The sequence below is a fragment of the Myiozetetes cayanensis genome, unplaced genomic scaffold, assembly GCF_022539395.1.
Source record: "Myiozetetes cayanensis isolate MyiCay16 unplaced genomic scaffold, myiCay2020 scf3, whole genome shotgun sequence".
Classification (NCBI taxonomy): Eukaryota; Metazoa; Chordata; class Aves; order Passeriformes; family Tyrannidae; genus Myiozetetes; species Myiozetetes cayanensis.
In genome coordinates, this window is record NW_026087521.1 from 62,632,014 (window position 1) to 62,654,006 (window position 21,993).

Below are 21,993 nucleotides of genomic sequence, written 5' to 3' on the forward strand. Positions count from 1 at the left end.
CATACTGGAGCCTATATAATGAAGCAAGGAGCAAACCCCAGTTAAATCGTGCAATATGCACTCTAACGACCCAGCATTTAAAGAAACTTCTCCAAACAAGAAGCAAAGCACCTGACTTTGCAGACAGGCTGAAGGCTGCTCCCATTCTTAGGTCATCTGTCAAAGGACTCCATTCAGTCAAGGCAGGAATTAACACTGAGCATTTGCAATTGCCATTGTAGCAAATGAAGCACAAATCTAGTAAATAAGCCAACTTAGCTTAAGCTAAGACAGCTGTTAGAAGAACCAAGCTCCGCTACCCACTCTTGTGAATCATTTCCTGAATTGCCGTAATTAGCACAGCATTGTAAGGCAATTCATCCTCAAATCCAACAGAAGAAGTTAGCACTCATCTTAATTTACTATGTTAATCTCAGAGCACTTTATTCCCAGTCAATTACAGAGCCTTTCCTTCAAGACTCACCTCTGCTGCAACACCAACAGGAAAAGGAAGAACTGAGACCAGCATGCAGCAGGCACTGGCCTGCTGGGCCCAGTCTGACCTGTGCATCTTGAACCTACTTGGCCATCTTGTCTCTTCCTCTTTTTTCACTACCCTCTCTGTCAGCTTTGTTGTACTTCATGTTTCTGAAATTCTTTGCTTTCTTAAAAGTCTAGAACCAAAGCACTCTGCTCGACAGCTGAATGCACCAGCAGGTGCTGACTGTGAGAAAGCATCATGCCTGTAAGTTATCATCACTATTTGCATGAATGCCAACATTTTCCAGTACCATCAAAAAGGTCTTGACTGCCTGGGATGTTTTCCTGTATGCTGGTTGATCCCTATGGGTTTATGAAAACTGTTAGCTTCTCTCACACTTGGAGATCCAGACTTTTGATATTATAAACCTTGAGCTCATTGAGAGTTTGATGAAGCATAAAGTAAGCATAGTTTAACAGTCAAATGAACAACAAAGGGCCTTTTGTGATAGCTGGAGAGTACAGGAATGGAGCAGCAAGGGAATGAGGACTTGGAAAAAGACAATCCCTTATATCTAGAGGTGACACTCTGCAACGTGATTAATCATTTGATTTATCAGTGACATGATATGATTTCAAATGAATACAATAACTTGAAGTGTAATTGTTGTCCTGACACAACCCATCTGAAGACTTTAGATCAAGAAAGAAAATTATATAAAGTAGAAATGCTACAATACTGGAGGACTGATAGAGAAATCTGACCTCTTGAAAAACATTTTCTTTGAAATTTTTTGGCAGAGAGTAAACAGTAAAGTCCCCAGGATTTTGGCACAAGAAAGACTTACAAAATGCTTCTCCTAAAAAAGTAAAGTTATTTTTCTCATATAATAGTACCTTACTGCTCCCTGGGAGTTAGTTTCAAGGTGATTGTCTCAAGATGCAGCTCACCTTAAGATAGAAGAATTCACCACAGGTGAAAACAAGTCATCTCTTTATAGCAGAGAATGAAGGACAGTGCACAGCAGCCCCTGAAATTAAACATTTGGTTTTGGCAATGTATCAGTTTGGGAACATACACAATTTAAACTAGAGTAGAGGAATTCTGAGGAAGAAAAGTATGAAGTAAACAAGTTGTCTCCTAAACCAGTTTCAGTTAGCCTTAGAGAATAGCAGATACAAATGTACTTTTTCAATCTGTCCTTTCAGAGGATCAACTAAACATTTTAATTCCTTCTACCCTACCACTGCAGCATTTTAGGAGACTGTTGCTTCAATAACTATTTAAAAATAAACTCTCCAGAGAGCACACAGCACTAAAAACAAGCCTCTCCAGACTGATGAGACATCTAGACAATGGTCCAGAAAAGGGCACATTAGCAGAAGAATTCTCCTAAGGAGGAAGCAAACATCTCAAGTGACAGTCTGCAAGCAATTTAGCCGGTTTAGATCACAGCTGATACTATACCATTTCTAAATTAGCATTAACCAATTCCCCTCCAAGAAAATAACACAGCAAACTGGACAGCTAATCCAGCCCACCAGGCATGCCCTGGACACATTCTGCATTCCTACTGGCTCCCTCTATTAGCAACAGGTTTATGGCAATTCCATTGTTTCTCCTCCATGCACCAAAGAACTTTAAGATAGTAAAAGAGCCAGCAGGGGAAAAAAAAAGAAAATGCCTGTGGGGAACATGAAAAAGAATGAGGACAGTGGATTAAAGGAAGGAAAACATGCAGGAGGAGGAATCCAGAAGCAACACAGAATAACAAACCTTAACTCTGAGGTGCACTTTGAGGGCACCCAAAAAGCCAGTTTTCCAGTGGCACCATTCCCTGAAGTGCAAGAGTAAAATACCAGAAACACAGTCCCCCATTGCTGGGATGCCAGACTCCCTCTCAGTGCTACTGAAGTTCAGTCTAACCATAGCCAGAAGAAGGTTCTGCATTCTGGGAAGGCACTTGGTAGGAAGATGGGAGGGAGAAGTACAGCCCAAACCCAAACAAGCAGACCTGGAGGAGGTGAGAGGGGGGCTACATGTTGTATATACAGTGTACCTCTCAAAGATTTTCCTCTTATTCCAGGGTGAACACGGATCACACAACTCCTCCCTCCCCTCGTGCACCACACGGTGAATACACTCATGGCCCCACTGTGTGAAGGATGATATCAGCAGACTGCAGAACTGGCTCAACGTAGAAGCTGGAATACCTTATCCCTCTTCTGACTATGTTAAGTCCCATCACTATCTGGGTGGGAGTTGAGACTACAGAAATTGGAACAAGTGTGGTAGGGATGCTGAGAGGTGTCTGAGGGACGATTCAGAAGCAAGTCTACTCAATGTCATGAAGCCTGACCACACTGAGTAGAGCTCGAGATAAGGGAAGATGTGCAAGAGCATTTGTCCTGTAGGCAAACTGGTTATTCCAAGACACAGGTTCCCAGATGACACAAATATGTATGTCTCATAGATATATACCTCCTCATAAGCCCCCAGAGTTTTCATTTTGCAGCTTTATAAGTATCCCACTGAATGACTTGATGGTTGATTCACATCCTGAAATGAATTCACTGTCAAATAATATTCTATTCAATACTCTGAGCTTAGAGCTTCCCAGTATTTGCTATTCTAAACATCAATAGAAAAATCATACCTGCTTTCTTCCACTCCCATCTGCTTTATTTAAAAAAACAAAACAACTTAGAGCAGGGACTTCTTTACTATGCTTTTATGTAATATTTGGCACAGCAGAGCCCTGGCACAAGTGATGCAACAAGCATTGTATGTAATGCAGAAAAAACCAAGAAAACTATAAGGTGCAACGATGGGCTCAGCTGTAGCACATCTGCCTTTTCTCTGTGAGGGAACACTGAACACCATCACTGGAGAATTATTAGTGGAGATCTGCTACTGATGCTGTCATCTTCCAGATAACTCCTCCATTTTCATATGTACAAATTCCTATCTTTCTGAAGTACTGGAAGCAGACCAGGTATCACTGACACCCAACCTCCTCCTGTATTTCCTGGATGTGTAAGCAATCCTACTCTCCCTGGAAAGTCCACAGTACGTTTAGATTTGCTTATAATCATGAAGAAAAGTAACATGAGATCTGGAAGAAACTCGAAGTACCAGGTGGAAGGCACTGGCCTTCCCAGACTCACCAAGGAAACCCTACACAAAGCGTAACTCCAAACCAGCTTTCCTTTACAATCCTTTACAAGAGGCACAGTTCCTAAGAATTCTGAATGGGAGCCTTGCCATATTAGTGAATTAGTGAAGTGAATCATCAAAAGCATGCCACACTCCCCAAAACTGTTTACTCTTCCTGACATAGTCTAATATGGTTTTGTCTTTCCCAATCTGAGCACAACTCTGTTTATGCCAGATGGAGTACCATATACCATGTACACAGACTGCTATGAAAGAAATTACTTTCTCACACAAAAAAAGACTAGTGAAACATTGTTAGATCTGACTGTTTAAAGCATGACTCCTAGGCAAACACCTGCCTCCATTCCTTACTTCTGTGCACATCACCACAGAACAGAGGACATGAGGAAGTCTGTTGTCCTCCCCTTCGTTCCTTCAGTCACATAACCATGGTGTTGCAAGTGCTGGAGGACACTCATCACAAGATCCAGGGTAATCCATTACATGGGTATCACTGGATTGCTATCAATTGGGTTGGCACTCTTTAGAGTTTAATTTGGTTTCTGCTTGCTCTTAGATTCAATTCTTACATGAAACCTGGAAAAAAAAATGTAAGCAAGTGTTAAGTGGTGCAAATCACTACAACCTGCAGCACCTCATAAAAATGGAGCAGAGTTTATACCGTCCTTTTCACAGGACCAACAAGAGAAGCCCTTTTTAACAGTTGTGGAAGTTCACACAACACATTCAGAAACACAAAGAGAAGGACAAGAAGGGCCTCCCAACCATCCCGTTAAACCAAGGCAGTTCCATCAAGGCCATAAGGAGATAGAAATGTTAGATAGGACTCAGGTGGCCACAAGCACTTTCACTTGCTTGGTAGAGATAACAGGATATGATCCCACAAAAATGCTGCTGTTCTGCCTACATTTTAACTTACAGTGAGAACTCTCCCTACAGACTGGGGGTAAAGAGACCTTAGTAATTTGAAGGGATGTCACTATAAAAGCTATGCCATCCATTGTCACTGTAGTTCAAGAGTCACTTAGAAGAGCAGAAGATTATACCCTGAGACTTCCTGCGAAGTGCCACCCAAAGTTCGTTCCAAAGAATCTTTCAGCCCTGACAAAAAAGGATGTAACTCAGTAAAGTTTGAAAGAAGAGATTTATTGGAAGCCTTCAATGCAATGCAATGTCCTCTTCCCTCAACCACATCAGCTCCCAGCAAGCCTCGCCTCACTTCAAAGCACTGCATTTTCAGAGGAGTTATTTCCAAACAGCAGGGCAGAAAGCATTAATACAGAACAATTTTCCTGCTGGCCAAAGAGGAAGTTGATTCAGTAAGTGGGCTATTTCCCAGATTTTAATTAGGCTGAACAACTGGAATCCTAACACAGGCAAACACAGCAAAAGACCCGTAACATAAGACAAATATTCCTGGACTGAGGTTGGAAACAGTAAGCACAGAAAACTGAAAACTGCAAGATTTTACCTTAATTCTGTGTCCTACCACAATGTCTGTGATCATCAGTCTAAATGAGAACTTCAAAATACAATATGCTACATAGGAGCAGAACAAGAAAACACATCTCTTGTGCAGAGAGCCTCCAGCTCAAGGGATGAGATGATTGCTGGACAAGGGGATCGAAAGAAAGAAGGGAACACAGCAAAAAGGCAAAACCATTCCAGATAGGTAAGCAGAGGCCTATTCACTCTGCCACGTCATTCTGGTTCAGTCAGCTCATGACAGCAGAGAGTGTTAACAACTTCTCTGAAGGCAGAAGATGAGGCAGCTTCAAAGATGTTTATGGGACTCTTCTTCACGAAGACTGAAAAGCATCCATCTATCTTGCTCATCTCAGGATGAGCAAGGCTTTAGTAATGCCTAAAAGTTAGCAGCTTTAACAGGCAGGACTACATGTCAAATTCTCCACAGCATGCCACTCTAGATGACAGTCAGAAAGGGCCAGGAAAATCAGCTCATGTCTGTAGCTGTAGGACCCCACCTAGGAAAGATTTTCAGTAAAAATGGTCATTGTTTTGAACAGTTGAGTGTCGAGATGAAATCCAGACAAAGCAGGGGCAGCCTAGACTGGTTTTAACCATGTGGCTAGACACTAGAGATCATATCTCAAAGACACTGTGGAGAAAGAATGAAAAAAGGTTAACATATAACAAGGATAAAGATCTGGGAAGAAGGCAGAGATGGCAGGCTGAGAGGGACAGGAATGTAGGATAAAGGTTTTCCCCACAATTTCCACAGATTTCTTCAGTGCCCCTTCTCAAAAAATGAAAGGCAGTGTCTCATTTTGTCTATTGCCAAACCAACAGGTCCAGAAGAGTTCATCTCTCTTGGAGCAATCAAGTTTCTGTCCTCAGCAAGGAGCTATGATGCTACTGCCCACTTTAGCAGAACAGTTATGAACTCTCCTTAGGAAGTGTGGGATGAAATACATTTCTCTTTCCTAAAACTGAAATAATTCTATTGTTAATTTATTTCTGTCTAGAAAGAACAAGAACTTGCCTTTCCTTTCCTAGTTTTACTGAGTATTTTTGAATGGAGTAAATTTCAGTACCTAAAAAAAACAAAAACAAAACCCACAACAAAAACAAAGAAAAACATCCTTCAGTTTTCTCTTGCCACCAAGCCAAATAATTGCTGCTTGATTAAACTTCCAAAGGAAAAAAAAAAAAAAAAAGGCAGGGGGATATCAGAAGAGAGGTTTCCCACACAGGTGAACAACCTTCCATTCCCTAAATTGTTTCCCATATCTGGGCACTCCATTTCTATCACAAACCACTCCATACATAAGAGTATCACAATGCCTCTTCAAACCAAGGTACCACACAGGTAGAATAAGAAGAGCCATGTCAATTTATTGTTTACACAAAAATCAAACGCTATTAGAGCCTCTATCAGGTCATCAACTACATATTCCAACTACCCCAACTTTAGGAGGAATCTACAAGGACAGATAACAAATAATTCCTTGAAACAGAATTCACTGTGTGTCTCAAACACTCAGCTGAAATCTAAATGTTTTCATACCATTCACAAAAACCATCTATGAGCAGATCCTCATTCCTTGGAGCGTTCCTGGGGTTCTCCTAGAAGCACTTTTCTCCTTCTCCCTCTCCCTTGTGCAGTTACAACATGAGATGTCATTCATCTGGGGGAGGGAGGAGGAGAAAAAGGAAGGAAAGGGTGGTGATTTGATGTTCCTATGCTAGCTTACCTCTCGCTCTGTCTCCACGGTTTTGGGCTCCCCTCCCAGTAAATAAACAGTGCCTGCCTCTGGTATCTTATCACCTCACTTTCAAACAGCAGCATGAGCACCAGCATCACTGCTACTTTATTTCCACCATCAAATTATGAGCAGCAGCTCTGTAGATGACATCTGTTACATCCTGGTAGTTTGCAGGGGTCAGGTCAGACTCCGGTGCTGATGGGAGACCCAAGGAAAGCCCTGAGAGTAAGCTCAGCTCCCCAGTAGAGCTTATGTAAAATCCCCCTTCCTGGACTGAACAACGGGAAGTTTCCCCTCCTCCCCTTTTTAGAAGAAAGATGAAATTATCGTTAGGATCCACTACAGTGAAAGCACCTGCCCAGGAAACCTCCCTGGGATCACATTTGTGCTGGGAATCGCTCAGCAGTACTAGAAAAGCCTCACAGCACCTGGGAAAAGCTGCAGTTCACATCCACACATTAACAACAGAGAGTGTGTAAGAGCAGCCCCAGTGGCAGGTGTTTGCTCTGCTCGTGTCTCTGCACCTGTGCAAGGACCCTGCACACACCCTGACCAACAGCTACTCTGATGGAAGGTTTCAGTGTAGCTCCAGCTTCAGCCGTAGGTGAAAGGATTTTTCCACTCCAGCTTGTTAAGGTGTAGATCAACTGGCAGAGAAAAGACTCCTAAAAAAATCAGGCTGCAACACCAAAGAAAGTCCATGGACAAGCTCCGCTGTTGCTCTCACAGGCAATTTCCTGTGACACAGTGGAAGTTTTCTGTCTCTGCCAAGGACAGAGAGCAGCAGCACGAACTGTCCTCCCTTTACCTGGAATACCCTGGATACTACTGTGAGATGGCACTGGTAGAACAGCCCTTGTGTTTGCAAAGGAGAAAAAAAAACTAATCCATTCATGGATTAGTTAAGCTACTGAGAAGTCATTTTTAAATCCTGCAGGAAGAGAGGAATACATCCAACTAAAGACCAATCCCACCTCAGCCTTCCCCAAAAGCAATGTGTCATCAGCTCACCATTACCATGTGTACAACAGTAATTCAAGTTCTCTCATGGAAAAGTAACAGTGCCATAGCTTTATCAAGAGAGCTGCACCTGCAAAATAACTGAGATTTCTCATGTGAGGCATGTTTGCAGGATATTTGAAACCCAGAGAGGCAAGAAAGCTTAGAATAAAATGTCATCCTGACCTCAACCAGCTGTGTTTAGGTTTAGTCCACAAATATACAATCACACACTATTTAAAGACCCTTTCTTAACACACAGGATAGTCTGGAAAAGGATTTGTATTCACATTTACTGAATATTTAAATTCAGATACATGTCATTCATAATCAGCATAACTGTTATTTCTTCTGCACAAATACTTAAAAAAACAAACCTGGCAAAAGAGAACTATTTATGGTTGTCTTGTAACATTAGAGAGGAGTTCCTCTGTCCATTAATTTAATAACTACAGGATTTCCAGTGTCACCAATTAGCTATAAGGTGTGCCATACAGCTGTAATTTAGGATATGAACAAATACAACTCCAGCATATCTAGTTAATCCATCTACTTGCACACAAGTACTTTAGCAAGCTAAATACAAACATACTTGTTTCCTTAACTGCAGTGTGACTTTTGCAGCTGCAGATGAACGTTCAGTGGATGAACGTCTCGGTGGTTTAAAGGGACATGGCCAACTTCAATCTAACTTTAGTTTTGTGCAAGTAAGCTTTCAGAGACTCTCAGACCGGGAGAAATATTCCCATGATTGAAGAAGTTAACTCCCATGCAGTGAGTTATTTTTACCAAACACATCCCTGCAGCACAACGAACCCAAACACAAGTGCTGAAAATGTGACAGTAAGAAATAAGTAGAATAAGCACATTCTCTAAGAGAAATACAGAAAGAGGTATTAGCGTAACTATTGGGAAAAGCAGTCTATTTCAAGCAGGCTCTTAGTATACACAGAAAATCTTGTTTATTGGAGGCTTTCAAGCTGGGTTAACTTGTAGCTTTCTTTTCAAAGTTCATAACTAAAACATGCCTTAATGGATACAGTATCTGTATATCCAGCTCATCCAGTGAGGGGCCATTTATTTGCCCAGCTAAGCCCCCCACACTGACAGAGACAAGACCCCTGCACAGACAAAGTACATTTGAAGTGCAGAATAACCAAGCGCACCAATTTTAAGTCAAACCCTCAAAGAGGTTTTCCACAGATTTTTTTTTTCCTTTCGTTAAAACTTTCAAAGCAGTACAACAGAATGAACAAAGAAAGCAGCAATTTTTGTCACGTCAGACTTGACAATAACTTTTGTCGAGATGGAGGAATCCTTTCCAACTGCTCCCGAGCACTAGCCTCAAATGGATGACTGCATGAGGTAAGAGAGGACTTCTTCAGAATATAGAGTTAAGTTACTGCAGTGAATGGATAAGCAGGTTATTATTATGTGAGAAGGAAGCCTACGTTTAGAAGCAGCTAAGTACTAAACACCCTTAAACACGTCTTAGGACAACATCCTGCAGAGATTAAGCCCGCACCATAACACAATAACTAAACTAAAGGAACAGACACGCAGGCATTACAATCCCTTGCACTGCACTTATCTGAGATAACAATAAAAAGGCTGAAGGCGAGACAAGCAGCAGCCTGTGCGAGCCGCGGGCGGTGTATGCGGTGCCTCACGTAGAGGTGCCATAAGCCCTCTGACGACGGAAGCACCGGCGGCACTTCGTGACCCCGCGGCTGCCGTGCCGCGGGTCACCGGCGCTCCGGGCCGTGAGGCCGAGCGGCACCGGCGCCCGTCCGGGAGCAGGGGCAGCCCCCGCAGCGCCGCTCCTGCTCCTCCTCCCCCGGCTCTCGGGGACGAGCCGCGAGGTGCCTCTGCCCGAGCCGTGTAAGCGGGTCACGGCCCGGACCGCCCGCGGGGGTCGCGTCCCGCGGCGGTGCCCTGTGCCCGCCGCCCCGTGCCCGCCGCCCCGTGCCCGCCGTGCCCGCCGCCGCCGCTCCCCGCGCCGCGCACACCCCGCACTCCGCCGCGCCGGGGCCGCTCCCCCGGGCGGTGCCGAGGCGCGAAGCGGACGATCCCCGCCGCCCCACTCTGCCTCCCCGCGGCCCCGCCGGGGGTCACTTGCCTTGTCCTCATGCTGCTCATGCTGCTGCTGCTGTAGCCGCTGCCCGGGGCCGGAGCGCGGCGGGACCGGCCCGTCCCTGCCCGTCCCTGCCCGCCGCGGGAGGGGCGGCTGCGGCGGCGCGCGCGCACCTTGGCAGCTCGCGCGCCCGCGGCCCCGCCCACCCCGGCGCGCGCGGGCAAAGCCCCCTCCCCTCCCCGCGCGTCCCTCGGAGCGGCGCACGGAGGAAAAAAAGGGGGGAGGGCGGCGGAAAGCGGCGGCTCCAGCCCCTGGGCACGCGGCGAAGAGGAGCGGAGGAGAGCGACGGCAACGGGAAGGCAACAAGTGGCGGCGGCCAAGGCGGGTTGTTCCCCCCGCCGCCACGCGGTTCTCCCCTCCTCCCCCCACAGCCCCTCCGCGGTCCCGCTGCTCCCCCGCCCCCGCCCCCGCGGCAGTGGTTCGCTCCCAGCGCTCGAATCGCAACAGGCCGGGCGGGGATTGGCGGAGATGAAAAAAGAGGGCGGGGCGAGGCGCCGACCGTTTAACACACACACAGGTGGGGGGGCGGGGGCGCGCTCTGTGCGCCGGGAGCGCGCCGGGACGCGCGAGGGAGGCGCCGGTGGAGCCGGGACACGGCACCCGAGCAGCCCGCAAAAGGGGGAAAGGCGGCAAATCAGACCTAAAAAACGGCCGGGAAGGCGCTCGTAAAGTCGTCGCGAGAAAGGGCGAAATGCGTTTGTGGGGTCGGGGCTGGCTGGGGAGAAGCTGGGAGCGATGCTCGTAGCAACCCGCCCTGCTGGGATCCCGATGCGCTCGGGAAAAGGCTCCTGGAGCAGTGTTACAGAAGGCGAATGCTGCTCTGCTCCCGTTGTCCTTGTCTCCTGCTAATCGAGTCAGCCTGGGAGACCCAAATATTGCCTAATCCCTCGGGTGACACGGAGGTGACGGTGCTGGCACGGGCTGCGCAGGGAAACGACAGAGCCCTGGTCTCCAGGAGAGTGCTGAGAGGGGCACGGAAATGTTTCGTGTGTGCATGTAGGATCACAGGTGTAAGTATGCACATCTTCCCTTTCATTTGCTCTCAGAAGCCCCTGGTTCCCGACTGATCCAGCAGGCAGGAGGAGCACGCTCACGGCTGCCCAAAGATATACACATACGTTTGTATGCTGTTCATATATAAACGTGTCCTTCCAACCTGTGCACTTCAGCGTGTACAAGCAGTGCACACGTTTGTGCTGCCCTGGCCACACTCAGCTGAGACTGCCCTTGAGACCCTTCAGGCGAGGGAACCAGTCAGTGAGCACCAGAATGGAGCAGGAATGCAAACCAGGAATGCACCGTCCATGATTCAGGGATTAGGAATCAAGCACAAACCCGGGAAAATAGCAACAGAAATAAGTGCATCAGTCTTCCTTCAAATAGGCTTCTTCAGCAGAGATAATTCAAACACCTTTCACATCCAGAACCACACAGTCCCAATGGCGCTGGTACCAAAGCCACAGTCTCACAACCCTGCCTGAAGAGAAGTTTTGGTCTCTGTAGTCTATTAGGGATTTTGGCGTGAAAAGCAGTCAGGTGCTGCAAGAACACATGATAAAACACCAAACAGACGTCATTCATAAGAGATGCATAAAATGAGTTCATGATATGGCTGAGCAAATTCTTACTACAGTGTGGTGTGACAAATATCAGCCAGAAGTGCACAATTCCCAATTCACTGTCTATATCCATGTCTGAGAACAGATGGAGGAAAGCCTTTAGCTGATCTAAACTTGGCTCAACCCACCCTATTTACTGATGGAGTTTCCATGAGCATAGAAATTAGAGCTACTGGTTGCAATCACTGGAGAGCCTCAGCCTGCTGATTCAGCTTATGTGCTGGAAAATCTGGCAAGGACACCTGTCCTTACCTGAGCAGATGCACAAAGTCATGCCCATACAAGAACCAAAGGGTAGCAACATCAGGGAATTTTTCCCCCTTGGAAATCAGTGAAGGTCACTGACAGAGCAGCTCTTTCCAGGTGAGGCAGCAGCTTCTACCTGTTCATAACCAATATAACAAGGTGTCCTCCTTGGCAAAGCTGCAGGTTGGGGATGTGTTAGACTACTGAAAAATGAAAGCAGACTGAGGAGTAGGTTTACACAAAGTGATTTGGGAGACGTTTTAAAATGCTCTCACAGTGTGTGCAGTGATTACTGGCTGAGCGCTCCGACCAGTCAGGAGGAGGGCTGGCAGTTTAACAGTAATCTTTGTAAAGTGCTAATAAGGGCCCAAACAATTCCCATTAGGGAACTGGAGAGCCATCTGCACTGTAGCAGGAGGCTGCCTATGGCATCCACAGCAAGACTTGTACATCTTGGCTCGATATTTTGGAATCCAGCACCAGAGAGGCTTAGTCATATGACAGGGTTATTTGCATCATTATGCTGTTGGATTCCCAGAGAAGTTTTCACAATGCACTGTAAGAGGAAGGTTTAAACAAGTAGAACCAAAGGAAAAACAAAGCACTGTACTGCCTCTGCATGTCCCTTTTCACTGCATGCACGTGGTGCTCAGAGTGGGAGGAGGGTGGCAGGCAGTACCGTACAGAACTTTAGGCTCATAAAGCACACTCATAGAAACTGCAACATCGGTACAAAACGGGCTATTTTACAAAATAAAAGCAAGTTAAGGCAGCTGAAATCCCGCATCACAGCCTGGTAGAAGCTTGATGTTCCAGACTGGTGATGTGCAAGGGAAGTACCCCACTGCGTTTTCCCTGAGGGCTTTACAGAACTGCTGGTTTGCACTGGGCTGGGTAAGTCACCTCGCCCCAGCCAAGCAGTGATTGACTCCCTCTGAATTCGTGCCTGCAAGCTCTGTAAAAACTGGGTGTTGGCACTCCAGAAGTGACCGCTAGTAAGCACAGCAGCTGCTGAGGAAGCAATCCCAAACCAGCCCAGGGAAAATATTGTGGTTCAAGATTGAGGTTTTTAAAGGAGGTGAGCTGCTACTGTTCAAAATAAAGTCAGATTATAATACAGTGTCCCCTCTTGAAAAGCCTGTATGGCAAAATAAGGCCTGCCTTTCTTATGTATTCTGTTTGTAGGAGAAATTACTGAAGGTTCATAAGAGCCAGGTGTTGCTCCCAAGAGTAAGGGAGGGAAATTACAGAAGAAAATAGAAGAAAGTTTTTTGGTATCTCTACGATATCAAAGCTATTTTCACAGTAAAAATAGCCAGGGAATCTTAAATTCTATTCTGACAACCTTCCAAGGCTCAGGACTTGCCAGGTGCATGACTGCTCCTGGGGGAATTTGTAATCTCTTTAAAAACCAAGAACAGCAAATTCCACTGGAAGCATACTGTCCCGGAGCAGAGTCCCCACATCTGGAATTAGCAAGGAAAAACGCAGCAACTGGATTTTCCAACAAGAAGGCAATCACCAAACTACAGCACTGGAAGGGATACTGAGAGGTCATCTAACTCCATCCCTGCAAAAGCATTTCTGACCCATCTGTTTCACCCCTTAAAGACCTCCCCAGTGCTGCAGACACCACGGTCTATCCAGGCAAGATGTTCTTTTCTCACAATTCACTCGTTTTGCCTTTAAAAAAAGTTTTCCCTAATGATTAACCTGGATCTTTTCTACCATAATTTACATCTAGTTCTCATCCTACCCAATAGAAACAAAACATTTGTTCCTCTTACTCCTGCAATAGCATGAAGAGTTCTCTTGTCACTCCTTACTACATTCCCCGGACCTGAAACTCCATTTCTTCTTGCCTGTCCTGCCTGGTTTAGACTGTGAGACTGTTGATTCATGGTGTTCCCCTTTGGTGGCTCTCACTGTAGTCCATGTCTTTCCTCAATTTCTCTGTGCAGGAACAGCATGCAGCATTTTCCCAGTTGAGGCCTTACCAGTGTGATGCAGAATGGAAGGAGTACTTGGTGTGTTGTGCAAACATCCCTCCTGTTTATACATCTTATACCTTTACAGTGCCAGAGGGTTGTTTGTTTTTTTTTACTTTATACATCAATATTTGTAAAAGTCAAGGCCACAACATGAAACCAGAGCACCACTGAAGCACCTCCGTTGACAGGAACTCTCATCTACTGTATGCAAATGTTTCTGTTAAAAGTCACTGTATTTAAATTACCACCTGCTGGAAGCAGTTTGATAGGGGATCTCCTTGATGAGTTATAGTCTTGTTTTCTCATGCTCACATTTACTTGGACAGCTAGAGCCATTTTTTGTAATGTAAAAGTAATCTCTGTACAAATCAGCAGCTGAGCACTTCCAAAAGATGAACGGTTTCCAGAAGAAACTGAAGGACTAGTCTAGTCTAGAGAGGTGTTAAAATCTGCTGTCTTTGCAACTGTTGGCAGGAAGAATTGTCCAGTTCTGGAGGAAACACAGCACTGACTTCCTAAGCAATAACACAGGTATTCTGCCTGTGTTTGAAATGCAAGGTAGAAGTTACCAACCACCCAGCATTCTCCTGTTGCAAGTGATTATTCACTGCACAGGCATTTGAATAGCTGTAATATTTATGAAATGATGCTATCCAACCCCCTTCCACCACCCCTGAACACAAATGCACATACTAATCCGAACTGATGTTGTGTGCTGGGGTGGGAGCTGAGTTCCAAATAAATTGCTGTTGGTGTTTTGTCACAAGAAGACAAATACAAATCTAATTCACTTGAAAACAAACTACCATTTGGCTCACTAAGAAAAAGTAGAAACTTCTCTAGATAAAAACTTCTGCAGTTAAAGAGGGAAATAAAAAGATGGCCCATCAGAGACAGTAAATTTTGATCACGACAGTAAATTTCGATCAATTATTTCTAACCCTCCACACTGAGAAAATAAGCTTTCAAATAGGAACCAATAAGGAAAGTTTGTACATGCAAATCTGCTGAGTGTTCAGTATAGACTTTAGTACTTGGAAACATTCTAGGAATAAGAGAGGCTCTGGGTCTGTGCATACACACCATAGACAATTTCACTTGTTCTCAGATTTTTCCAAGCAGTAACATGCAAAATAGCAGCTGGATTGGCTGCTATGACTCAGGACTGTGGGCATATGAGAAGCTGATGAGAAACACACAACTTTCACTTCACTATACTGTAAAGTTTTAAGTAGAAGTAACCCAGAACAAAGGCTACACAAGGGCAGAAAACTCCCTCCCCAAACTGTACATTATGCTAAGGGCTGGGAAGAGTAGCCCAGCTGAGTTTCACTTCATGCTTCCTTTAGGAAGAACAACTCAAGTGTGTGAAGAGGTGCAGAATCAGCTAAAGCAGTAAAACAAGTGCTTGCCAATGAAGAAAATACAGATATGCAAGACGACAATAACCAGATGAAGTACTACTACACTGTTGCCATACTATGCAATTAATACATTAACCAAAAAATCAGAAGTACAGCATTTCCTTGTACTCACCAAAATGAACGGATTTAAATATACCACGGTGAAATGCAAGGAAAAGTCCTGCAAGGTCGTCATTGAGACACTTCATTGGTTCTTCATCTAATTTGGGCCATAAAATTCCATACAAGAGCTGCCTGTAAAGCTGAGACTGGTTTAGTCCATGCAGCACGAATTACAGTCTAAAAGGCATGTTTACTATTTGGAGTTTGGATTAATGGACAGCCTGAGCTGTGTTTCCTATACTTGTTTTTAAAGCAACAGCTTTTTACTCCTTTAACCAAGTACATAGAGCAGCTCCCTTGTGGTGTGGTCTAGAAATAACTGACAGCCCCAAACAGGTATGGGACAAACTCTTAACCGTGGCTGGGTTCTCTTCAGCAAAAGGCTCTGTTGTGCTGGTTGAGAACCTTATTGTTTTAGTAGTACTACTGGAATTGTCCTTTGACAAGCTGTAAAAAAGACCCTACCTATGTTCCATCCAAATTCATCACTGTTTAGAGAAGTATTAATAAAAAGGGAAAAGTAAATCAATGAAGTCACTTTATTGATCCTGAGAACGTGAAACTACTATTAATAAAACATGTTGATGTTGTTTTACGGATAGGTCAAAGTCCTGCTAAGGGTGTGTTTGTCATTCTAATTTATGTGCAGTTTCATCAACAAAGTATTTGCTATTGCAGTATTGTATTTATTCATCTCCTGTTTTCCTCCCCCACTGCCAGAACATCTGCTAAACGTTTCTGAATCTAAGCTTGTTGGGATAGGGCCCATTACTTTTACATATTTATGAACTGTGTGGTACACTGGCACTCATTCAGCACAGACCGCTTCCCAAGGCTCATGCGCGAATGACATCAACCGGTGTGGGTTTATGTGCAGGAGATCCACATGTGCAGGGGTCACAGAGGGGGTTAGAAATCCAGCTACATCCAGAAGTATTTAAGCTCCTCTGCTGCTGAGGAACAGAGCTATCTACCAATATATGAATGATGCAGGAATGCAGAAGAGGAAGAACAGGTATTTACAGTGTCCCCAGGAATAGTAATGAAGAGTAATGGGCTAAAACTGAGTGAAAAGACGTTGTATCTGACTCCATAAACATCCAGAAATATCACCAAAATATTTTTCAGTTCAGTCAAACAGTGCAACAAAACAAAAGCTACCATGCTTGTGTTAGTTATAACAGGCGGGACAAAGCAGAACACAGGACTGGTTCTGGGGATGGAAAAATGAACAAATAATTAATTTCTGATTTCTGGTTTGTTTGTGGTTTTTTTTCTTTCTGTAGTAGCCCAGCCTCTCATGCCAACACTCACACAGGCAGAGCTTTATGCTATTTACACACTGAGGGGAGTGTGTTGGGCCGTTATTGTGCAGGGCACTCACACACGTGACTCCCATTACACGAACAGTAGCCGTGTTCATAAACTGCCCTTCTGAGCCTGGGCTGAGTGGACCTGTCCCTATTTGCCTTCCCAGATGGTTTGCAAACAGTGCCTTTCCAAAGTCGAGGTTGTAAGATTTTCAAACCTCGTGAGAAAGAACGTACCCCGTCTCCTCTCAACTGTGAGAGCTCTGAGGATCATTTGTCTGCCTAAATCCATGCCAGCAAGAGCACAAGCACAATCACAGCCTAATAGTCTTAATGAGATTACAGCCAGAGATGCCCCAGTGCTGCCGTCTGGCCAAGGAACAGAACAAGCACCAAATTCATCTGGAGAAAAAAAAAAAATCTCCTTGGCTTTCATGTGACCAGGCTGAAGGTTGCTCAAGATTTCAGATCTACAGTGTACAAGATACCTTTGATTTTTTTTCTTATATTGCCTTTTTTTTTTTTTTAAATGCATTGTTTTTTTACAAAGCAGAATATTCTTTTCACAGATCTCTAGGACATTTTTCAGGACAGAATTAAAAACTGATGACCATTCTGCTCTGTAACCTTATTACATTTATAGATGCCTATTGTTAGCCATGCTAGATTGATTTCACCCATGGTTACTGTCTGTGTGCTTGGCTATGACATCCATGTGGTACAGTGTAGCGTAGTTGATCTTTGCCAATATAATAATTCTTTTTATCAGCAGTTTATCTGGTGCATCTGTTTATCTCACGGGAATGAAATAGCTTGTAACTCTATCCTACATAGGGCAATCTTTCTGCACCTGTTCAAGCATTTGATTTACTTACTGCTTAAATTCTTAATCTCAGCAAAAACAAATAAGTTAGCTTGTCTAACAAAGGCTGGAATGGTGAATGAAATGAAAAGCTGATATAGTACTGTATTAGCTGGCTAGAGCACAAAACCTGGTATTACGGTACAGATTGTGCAGTGCTCGCTGCAAACTGCAGATCTCATCGAGCTTGCCGTGAGAAACCTGCTGCTGACGGGTGAGGCTGCAGCTCCTGCAGGAATTCACGCCTAGGACAAAAAGCCAGCAGTGCATTCATGGATTTCGCGTGAAGCCTAGAGCCAGCACAAAAGAAAATCCCTCTCCTTAGACACGAGAACCCCCAGAATTTGATAGCTTATGACAAACAATAGATAACATTTGCAGCAGAAGGTACGAGAGGCCGGCTGGGTCAGTACTCACAGAGCGAGGCTGAGTAAGTGACCTTCTTCCCACATGAGTCAACTCCTCCCCGACAGGTGCTCATAGTTCGCCCGCCTCTGCAAGGGCTGCCATCTAAATTAGAGCCCCCTCGCCCTGCCCCCACACGGGTTTCTCCTTGGAGAGCTCGTACTAACAATCTTCTCTCTCTAGGCTCGCCAGGGAAAGCCAAAATTTAAAAGAAAATGGGTTCTCAGATGCAAATCGCCTCCTGTAAGTCTTTCCCGGAGCATCTCGCAGGGTCTCGGGGAGGCTGTGTGATGATGGGTCTGGCTGCCAATTCGTCACTGTTGCCACAGTAACGGAGCAGTGGTCCCCCGTGGCTTCCTAAGGCAGCGGCAATGGGAGCACCGAGCGTGTGTATTGCCTCCTCCTTTGAGGATTCCTCTGACCTGGGTAATCCACACATTTCTTTAAAAAAAGCTGTTTAATACAGAAGGTATTTCCCTCACACCCCACATACATACACCCCCCCCACACTTTCCGCCTTAGTTACTCCACTCACAGAGCTCTACAGCATCTTTAAACCTTGTTTGCATCGTAAAGGAAAGCTGGCATAACCCCGGGAGAGCCGCCGGCTTCCTCTGGGAAATAACCATGTCTTGTGAAAACAGGAGAAAAGAGACCTTGTTCTGGTAAACATGAACATGAGCACACGCTCAGCAGTGTTTGAAGAAGTGCTAGGACAGAGCGATATAATCTTGTCTCTGTGAGCAGGTGAACGAGCAGTTGAGACGGCAAAAGGGGATTTTTCTGCCAAGTGTTTCTCTGCCAACACAACCAGGCACGAGTGTGTCTGTGAGGCCCTATTACAGCGACGGGGAAGCTCGGGGCCGGCAGAATGCCTTTGTTCCTGTCCCCTCAACTGAAAAGTCTTGGCGTTATCCTTTCTGAGCCTTAATGTTGCTGTTTTCCATTTATTTTCGTTATAACATCGACATAACCGTTATCAGTAATGGTAGGCAGGACAGTCCACAGCAGCAGAGACCTACAGACCCTGGGCTGTAGTCAGAGAAGCAGCCAGGGCTGCAGAAGCAGGCGTTATTTTGCTGGACAATGAACAATTCAGCCTTGTTTTGGAAAGCAACTCCTTGGATAGTTAAATAATACCACTTGTTTATGAGACAGACTATTTATCTCATCTTCTTTAGAAAATGTTGCTAATGGTTCTTTGTTGCTTTCCTTATTATTCTCTCTTAAAGCCAAGTGCTTCTTTTAAGGTAATGGATTTCCTCTCTCAGGATGCCAGTAACAAACACAGCTCTGTGTGCATGTAGGTGGTGTGGACAAAAACAAACACACAAGTAAAACCCACACATCTGCTTTCTTAACTAAATTTCCTGCCCTCACATTCAACTCAGTTAGTTTGTGACACTCACTGTGACAGTGGCTCATCCCAAATTGTTAGGTAGGGACAGGCCTCCAGATGCCAAAATCCAAACATCATGACAAGGAGTTAAGTACCTTTTTGCCTCATATAATCTGAATCAGCAGAGATTGGACTAGTGCAGAACAACAGGATCAGCCAGAAGGGTTAAAAGACTTGAATTAGATTTTAAAAACTGTGAGTGGGCTAAAAAGAATCTCAAGCTTTAAAAGCAGTAACAACTCTAATCTATTTACTTGTCTTTGCCTTCAGACTGAGTTTTCTAGCTTTTCTCCAAAACACTATGAGGATTAGAAATTAATTTGGTTTAGAAAAAAACTTCAATTTCTCCTTCATTTACAGGATTCTGAAATGTGGGACTTGGAGAACATCACCAAATACAGTGATGGCCATGACAACACCACTAGGCTTGGCAGTGCAGAATATCTCTGCAAAGTAGGAAAATCCACCTAGGCCCAGCTCAGGAAGTCTGGAGCCTGCACATTAAAGATGCTGGATTTAACAGCACCACCCTCCCCACACATAGAGACACACCCACACACACCCTCCCTCCTTGCATGGTGGCTCAGTGTAGTGGCTTGTTCGAAATTAGTTATGAGTCCACTCAGAGTTATGAGTATCTGGTTCCACACAGATGTGGGGTTACTAAACCATATGAAGGCATGTTATAAAAGTTCCAGTTATCACAGGCATTTTGTGGCTGCTTCTTCAGTAATCTTAAATGAGAATGAAGTAAGATCAGAAACTGAGACACACACTTAGCTTTACAAAGGGAAAATGTTGGTCAGTACATATAATTAAATATATCTGTTTTGCTGACACTCCCTCCCCCGCCCCATCCCTCAGATATTTTTATGCTTGGCTTAGTGGAAAAGACTTGGTGCCTCTGGGTGTGATTGCATGAAGCCATTCAAAATGAAGCTGTCCCCTGAAGAAGACAATCCTGAGAAAGAATAGTGCTGGGCTAGCAGAGGGAATGAAAGCAGCAGAGGAATGAAGGGGAGAGGAGGTGGCTGGGCTTGGCCTGCGGCACTGAGAAGCCTTTTCCATTTGCAGCTTTATCTTCCTGCAGCCAGAGCTATTTAATGGGATCACAAGGGCTGCTGTACCATTACTTACAGAAGAGGGTATAAAAATGACAGCAGCTAATAAGCACCAATTTCTCATCAGTCGCCTCATCAAGCTAATTTCACAAACAGAACATTTCAGAGGCTAACGGGCTGGAAATGACATTCCGTCTGCTGCATCCCGACCAGTACAGAGAGAACACATCCCTGTGCCTGGACACTTCAGTCCCAGCCACAAACAAAAGGAGGGCTACCCTAAATGTATGTCCACAGGAGGACACAGACATCATAAAATGAGCTGGAACGCTAAAGACACAGCACAGTCATTCTTCCTAATGATTAGGAGACAACAGGAGCGGAAACACTGAATGTTCCTTTGTCCATAAATGTCCAGACCACATTCCTGGTTCTGAAGTTCCCTCACAGAAAGGAAGGCTTTGTCTGGAGCTCCTGACTGAGGACAGCAAGAAAACCTTAAAACCCAAAACTAACCCAAACTTGGTGGATCAGGGTGAAAAACACTCTTGAGGCCTTAGTTCAGAGGAGGCGTTCATGCTTCCAAGGGAAGAGGCTGGCTGATGTGAAGGGCAGAAACTGGACAGAGATGTGTGTGGTCTGAGAGCAGGATAAAGACAGGGAGTGTGTGTTTATGTGTGTAGGAAGGGAGCAGACTGTTGGTAGTGGGAGTGGAGTCCATGCACGTGAATTATAGATGTCAAAGCTGAAAAAGAGATGGTTGGCCTCTCCACTTTTCCTGCTTGTAGCTGCTGAAGATTTGAAAACTTGAATCTTCCACTCATTGTACCAAAGGAACTAATGCAGTATATCTGCTCTAGTGTCATCAATCACTAATTAGATAATTCTGACCAAAAAAAAAAAAAGTGTAAGATTGGTTCTTTCAAACATTGAGGTTCATTTTGCTCTTGGTATCACTAGCCAGGGTTTTTTAAACACACATTTAAATTTTTTTTCACTCTAATCTGTAGCTAGGCTTGTTCGGAAGTGTCTGTGCTTTCCATTTTTAAAATATGGGCCCACATTTAATAAGTTTTTGCTTGAAATCTTCTGGTGCACTGCTGGTAAAATTAACTCACAACCAGTTTTCAAGGCTATTGTAATGTTATCACCACACCACGATAGATTCTGTGCTAAATGATTTGGACATGCTAAGCTTTTTTCACAGTATTTCCACACCTGATTTTCATGGAGATCCTTGCTCCTACTTGTCTATACTCCTATTAACTGCTGCTATGGTCATGCATGTTATTGATGGGTTTCTGGAAAGCTCAGCAACTCAGCAATTTTATAACAGCATTATAAATAATTCAATCAACTGTTCCTCCCCGCATCTACTTCTCATTTATTAATGGACTTTCTTTCTAGGCAGTATTTTCTCATCTCTCATCACCATCCAATATATGTATATATATATACTTGGGGGAGGAATGTAATTAGTTTTGCGGTCCTTCTGCCAAAACTTCCACTGATTTCAGTCAGAGATTTGCCTGAAGAATGCCTGATTATAGCCTGTAGGAGTTGGTCCTATTTCTGTA

General features: G+C 44.6%; 1 protein-coding gene across 19 annotated transcripts in view; it reads right to left on the bottom strand.

Moving 5' to 3' along the window:
- MICAL3 (microtubule associated monooxygenase, calponin and LIM domain containing 3) overlaps positions 1-21,993 on the bottom strand; it is a 180,486-nt gene that overhangs the window by 148,006 nt on the left and 10,487 nt on the right. For 17 of the 19 annotated variants that reach the window (XM_050325260.1, XM_050325255.1, XM_050325252.1 and 14 more), the window contains exon 1: positions 17,969-18,240. The exons of 1 other annotated variant lie outside the window; for it this stretch is intronic. The gene's annotated coding sequence lies outside the window, so the exon portion shown is untranslated. Of the gene's footprint in view, positions 1-9,982; positions 10,092-17,968; positions 18,241-21,993 lie in introns of those variants that run through there. One more of the 19 variants, XM_050325241.1, reaches the window with a different exon arrangement.